At 51.6% G+C, this 6319-nt stretch overlaps 1 long non-coding RNA gene across 1 annotated transcript; it reads left to right on the plus strand.

The window, feature by feature from the left end:
• Positions 1-205: 205 nt before the first annotated feature.
• Positions 206-5928, plus strand: LOC147650487 (uncharacterized). Its single transcript, XR_015276342.1, has 2 exons — positions 206-306; positions 446-5928. It is a non-coding gene; the product is annotated as an uncharacterized LOC147650487 (long non-coding RNA).
• Positions 5929-6319: the final 391 nt, after the last annotated feature.

Below are 6319 nucleotides of genomic sequence, written 5' to 3' on the forward strand. Positions count from 1 at the left end.
GGAGCTCGGTGTCACAGCATGTGTCACACGCGGCGCGTGGCCCTTCCAGCGGCCGCGGAGCATCGCTCTCACAATCAATAGCTCCTGTTCTCAGCGAGGGGAACGATCTGAGCAGGGAGCAGAGCTTCCCTGGCAGCTGGGAGTGCTTGGAGCAATCCGTTATTGATGCCTGACTGCCAGGCCTGGCACTGCGAGGTGGCGTTGGTGGAAAAGCGCATCCGTTCTTCCCAAACATTCCGCTGTTGCCGTGTTGCCGTTAAACCGGGGATTCCTGTCAGGCTTTGCCTGGGGCTTCTCTCAGTGAAGGTCTCCAAGAAGCCTGATTCAACGTGCCCTGATAAAGTCTGGGCATGAGGATTGCAAACCGAGACCCACCCGATCCCCCTGGGGTCACCCCAGGAAGGAGGACAACCCCTGGAGCAGAATTTTGTCTTTTTTTCCACAGTCATGAACAGTCTCCAAGGGAATCTGTGGCATTATAGCCAGGGAACCTGAACAAAAGACCTCAGGATGCAATCAAAGGGAGGATGAGGAATTTGAGTGAGGTCATGGCTGAGCTGAGCAGTTTTGATGATGTTTAGACCCAGCTCACCTGCCCTGACACCAAATATTCCTGTGGCTTTGAGGCAGGTGGGTGAAATTCTCTTACATCATTTATTCCATCAGATTTCCCCCACACATCTCCATAGAACCTCTCCAGTTTTCCAGGAACAGCTGTGTCACAGCATGGAACAGCTCCAGACTAAAATCCTGAACCCAGATCCCGCCCCAGAGCAGAGCCTGCTGCTCAATCCTGGTTTTGCTACTCAGCAGCCCCAATAAACCCGAGCTCTAAGGAAAGGTCTCCCAATCTGAGTTCAGAAAGAGAGGAGAGAACCTCAAAAAAGCTCTTGACCAATCAATAAATCAATGGGATCAGTCAGCTCCATAAGGAATTCCTCAGACTCAAGCCTGGAGCCACAGTGCGAGGCTGGGACACCAGCCCCGAACTGAACTGGGCACAGATGGGGGGAAAGTTGGGAGATCCCAAAGAACAGATTTTTAGCTGGGTGTGGTTTAGGTTCGGTCCAGCTTCACGACAAAGGATGAACTTGCTAAGGTTGTCTGCATAATTTAGCAGAATTTCACTGAGTTAGGAAGTCCTCCCTCCACAAAAGCTGTGGGCAGATCCCATCTCATTTTTAATGCTGAACCCTCCCCAGGAACTAACAGCCAACGGGATCCACATGGGATGGGGGGACAATTCCAAGGGAGAAGCCAAGAAAGCCCCCAGTTTCCATGGAGAAGGGGAGAATAGAGATGAGGGTAAATTCCAGTCGAGTCTTGGAGCACGGAGTCTCCCTTTTCCAGAGGAGCTGGTCACTTCCCCGACAGCTGTGCTCAGAAATCTGCTCTTCCCAACGGCTGAATGTGCTCAGGGCAGCATTTAAATGCCTCACATCGGTGTCCCTGTCCCCTGCAGCATGTCACCAGGTCACCTCCTGCACATGTTAATGACCCCCAGGGTGAGGGGCTGCTTTCTGCTGCCTCACCCACACTCCTCTTTATTCAGTCCCTGTGCTTGCCCCAGGTTTGCGCCCTTGTCACTTATTTTATTCTGAATCCAAACACTGCCACACAATGCACTTGACCTTTGCCCCGGAGGGAACACTCTTGGGAGGGAGGAAGAATTCACTCTTTATTCCTTTCTAATTCCAGTTGTTCCTCCACCATCCTGGACAAATCCCCACCTACACAATAGGAATCCAGGCCTCTGTTCTCCCCAGGCCTTGGACAGGGTTCCTCCTCCGGCCACGGACGCTCCTGCCTTTGCCCACGCCTGGTTTTGGTGTGCTGCATCTGCCCTGGGTAGCCCCTGTCACCACAGGCTCCAGGAGGGATGGCTGGGATGGGCTTGGTGCCCCTGCCAGGCTGGCTGGGTACGACAAGGATCTGCCACGGGCAGGGGGAACCCCAGAGCCGTGGAATGGTTTGGGTTGGAAGGACCTTAAATCCCATCCAGGAGTAGGGAAGGGACACCTCCCATTGTCCCAGGCTGCTCCAAGCTTGATCCAACCTGGCCTGGGACATTCCAGGGATCCAGGGGCAGCCCCAGCTGCTCTGGGCACCTGTGCCAGGGCCTGCCCACCCTGCCAGGGAACAATTCCTGCCCCATATCCCACCTGACACTGGGGAAGTCATTCCCTGTGTCCTGTCCCTCCATCCCTTGTACAAAGTCTCTCTCCATCTTTCTTGGAGCCCCTTCAGGTCCTGGAAGGCCGCAATAAGGTCACCCCAAAGCTTTTTGTCTGCCAGAGGTCAAGCACCGAGGTGCTGCTGAGGATGTTCACAGGATGAACATAGGATGTCCTGTCTGCTGGGACTGCCCTGGCTCCACACCAGGTGGGTGGGAATGTCCCAAACGCCCCTTGGGCCATTCTGCTGAAGAGCCTGATCTTCCCTGCTCCTCACTGCCCATCCTCTGCGTGGGACACCCCGTGGGAGACTCACCCAGAGCCAAAACACTTAACCCCTGAAAGACCAGGCCCCTTTTCCCAGAGAACCCGGGAGCAGCCTCAGCTCCGAGCATTTATTCATCCCCTTTTCTTTTTTTTCCCTCCTTCCTGTTGTGTTAACAGAGCATCTAATGTGACTAAATAGGACAACCTGCTCTCCCATCCCCATGAAAAATAAATTATGTGCTCTCCCTCCGCTCCCTTCCCCCTCCTCCCAGTGCTTTTCCCACCAGGCAGCTCTGGGATCCCTTGGGCAGAACTCACGGAGGGGCCGGGGAAGCTCCCCCAGCCAGGGTGGGAGCCGCCAGCTGGAGCCAGGGAAGTGGTGGAGGCAGAGTTTGGGGGAGCTGGAGGAGGGTGAGGAGGAGGAGGAGGAGGAAGAAGGTGTGTGTGTGTGCATGTGGGGGTGGAATCTGTGTGCAGAAAGCAGCCAAGTGGCAGCTTACCCTGTGAAATATTAATCATCTCTGCTTCTGCAATTTCGGCAATGCGTTCAGGCCCACCACTGCTGAATATTTCATTAACACCACTCACTTCCCACTGCACTTCTCCCACTTTTCTCTCTCCCATAGACCCCTCTCCCACCGCTGCCCCCGGTCCCCGCCTGGCTCCACCAGCAGCAGCCATGGCCAGGAGCTCCACGCTCCATCCCCATCCTGGACATCCCAGAGGTGTCACCAGCCCTGGCCACAGTCCCCCAGCGCTGGAGAGACAGCAGAGAGGCCCTTCTGAGGAAGGAAGATCATCAACCCCACTGGGAGCAGAATATAAGTGCGCATCAACAAGTCCCGTGCTGAATAATCCATGAGGCAGGGCAGGGCAGAAATGCTGACTCTGGGCTGGGAGCCTTTTAAACCACGGAGTCTCTGTTTCTTCATCCCTGACTTGCTCAGCGGGAGCACTTTGGGACTGCAATCAAACGTGCCAGGGTGAGCTTTGTTGGGGCTGAGCAATTTCCATCTGGGGTTCCCAACTGCAGCTTTCCCTGCCTGCTTCCAGCCAGGAGCCACCAGGAGTGGGGTGGGAGCAGCCAGTCCTCGGCTCCTTCCAGGTGCTGAACCAAATCCAGCTGGATTTGCAGGGTTCAGCTCTTCCCAAGACCCTCACCCACTGTTGGTGGTGCAGGGAATGCTGGTTCGTGGCTCTGGGAAAGCAAACAGGAATTAGAAGATCTTGCATGGTTTCTATATGCTTTGTGCCAAATTATTCATGCCTTGTTCTTCCTTTTTACAACACCAGGAAAAAAATAAAATCCAATCAATTAGCTCCAAATCCTCCTTTTCTTCCAGGGCTGGGGAGAAGAGAGAATGCCTTTGCACAACGCCTGAGAGGATACAGAGAAGTTTTTGGTTGAGTCCTAGGGCCAAACACATCATCTGGAAAGATAAACTCACTTTTACAGACTGTCTTATTCTAACAATTACAATTTCACACACATTTACTCCAGGGCAGGAGCTGTGGCTGCAGGAACACCATGGAGGACGTGAGGATCTGCCAGGAGAGCAAAGCAAGGCGTGGTGTTGGTGCTCTGATCCACACCTGGGCAGGTTTAACCCCTGGCAGATGTTGCTGTCTCTGTTAACCCCGCTGTGAATCTCCACCTCTCCATCCCAAACCCTCCTTTCCCAGCCATTCCCTCTGCTCCACTCCTCCTCTCTCCTCCATCCCCAGCCTCACTCTTCCTCCTGTCCACACAAACCAAACCAATCCACTCCTCCTCTCTCCTCCATCCCCAGCCTTGCTCTTCCTCCTGTCCACACAAACCAAACCAATCACTAAGCTCAGGCTGCACTTTAGATCCAGGAGTTGGGGGTAGATAAAATCACTTTTCCACCGCTCCTTGGTTGCTGTTTGTCACACGGAGATGAGATTTTTAAGGGACTTCTGGCAAAACAGGAGAAGGGCCCTGCTGGATCCCCCTCTTGGCATTTCCAGGAGGGCCTGGGATGTTCCATGGGATTTGGTTTGGCTTGGGAGGGACCTCAAAGCCTATCCGAGTCTTCAGAATATTTTACTTCCCAAAAATATCCCAAATGTCTGTGTGATCCCAATGGACTGCGAGGAGCTGGAGGAACCAAACCCGCTCTGGGATCAGCTCCTCTCTCCTCATGGTGCCCAATTCCTTGTGCTGAGGGGGACACCCGAGGAGCTGTGGGCTCACTGCCTCCTTATCCAAGAGGAGATGGACGTGGTGGGGAAGGATCCTGCAGGAAAGGTGGAGACTGTGAGTCCCAACATCATCTCTGCTTCTCTGGAGAAAGACACCCAGGCTCCCAAAGTGAGAAATCCCAGACAGGCTTCGGTGCCCTTATCCCAGAAGGAAAAATTGGGATTTGGATCAGTAATGCCTCCAGCCAAGGGCCCCTTTGGAGCAAGGCAGGGTTTGCTCTGCAAATCTCACTGGAGGACCGAGACCTTCCTTTTGAGCAAGATATGAAATAGAACACGGGCTGGAGAAGCCACTTGAAAATATTGAATGAGATAACTTGGTCTGATTAATGTAGCGTGCTTCCTTCCCCCTTTTTTATTAAAAATTCACAAGGCTTCCCAGCCCTTCCCTCAATTAAGCAACTTGTTTGTCAGGATTATTTGTTACGCATTTTCATAAACATTTGATGAATTATATGCAAACATCTCGCTAATGTATTAACAAGGCTGAGGTTTTAATTACACAACACTCAAGGAAAGTGGGCTTAAGGCTCCTCCAGTGGAGTTAATTGTGCTTTCTGCTCTGTCTGGGCATTGCAGGGGGAATTTTCCTCTGGGGGAAATCCCATTAGAATGGCAACACCCCAGCCCAGGCTCCCTGCGAGCCCCAGCTGCAGCCCTGTGCAACTCAGAGCTGCCCTTCCCTCTGCTGAAAGGCCGTGCCTTCACCCAGCCTTTGCTGATGAGGAGTTGGGGGTTGATAAAATCACTTTTCTGCCGCTCCTTGGTCGCTGTTTGTCATGTGGAGATGAGATTTTTAAGGGACTGCTGGCAAAACAGGAGAAGGGCCCTGCTTGATCCCCCTTTTGGAGGGCCTGGGACGTTCCATGGGATTTGGTTTGGGTTGGGAGGGACCTCAAAGCCTATCAGAGTCTTCAGAATATTTCACTTCCCAAAAATAAGTTAGAAATCCCTGGAAGTCCACCTTGTTGTTAACTAAATATGAGCTGTGGTCTAATATTAGTGATGGAATCATTTGTTTGATGGAATTTTCTTTCTGTTTTGCTCAGAGCTGTACACACTCACCACCTGTGACCCCTGATGAAACGTCCTGACACATCCTGATATGGCAGAACAGACAACTACGTGAAATATTCTATTTTTTTAACTTTCTTTTCAATCCTCTGATTTCACTTTCTGTTCTTTTCATTCCCAAATTGGGAGATTTGCAGCCTCTGATACCCTCATTTTAACCAAGCAATAATTTAAGATATTTCCTCTAAAATCAGCTTCTCCTCTAATTAATCCTGAGTCCTTTTCTCTATTTCCCTTTTTTCAGAAATATTAAAACATCAAACTCTTTCATTAGGCCAGTGAATGGCACGGCCTTTGATTAATAAAATAGAAAGAATTGCTAATTAGCCATTCATCACTGGGCCATTTCCTTTGTGACACAGGAGCAATAATGGCTCTTGCAGGACTCATAGATGTCACTTGTCCCTCGCCCAGATTTATCCCCAGTGCACAGCTGCTCGCTTCAGTGGCACCTGGAGGAGCTCTTTAGACAAAATTAAAAAGAAATTAATTGTTTCCAGGCTCGTATCCCAGGGAAAAGGAATTCACGGGATTGTGGAGTCATGGAATGGTTTGGTTTGGAAGTGATGTTGAATCCCACC

Source organism: Cyanistes caeruleus, chromosome 14, assembly GCF_971803275.1.
Source record: "Cyanistes caeruleus chromosome 14, bCyaCae1.hap1.1, whole genome shotgun sequence".
NCBI classification, from domain to species: domain Eukaryota; kingdom Metazoa; phylum Chordata; class Aves; order Passeriformes; family Paridae; genus Cyanistes; species Cyanistes caeruleus.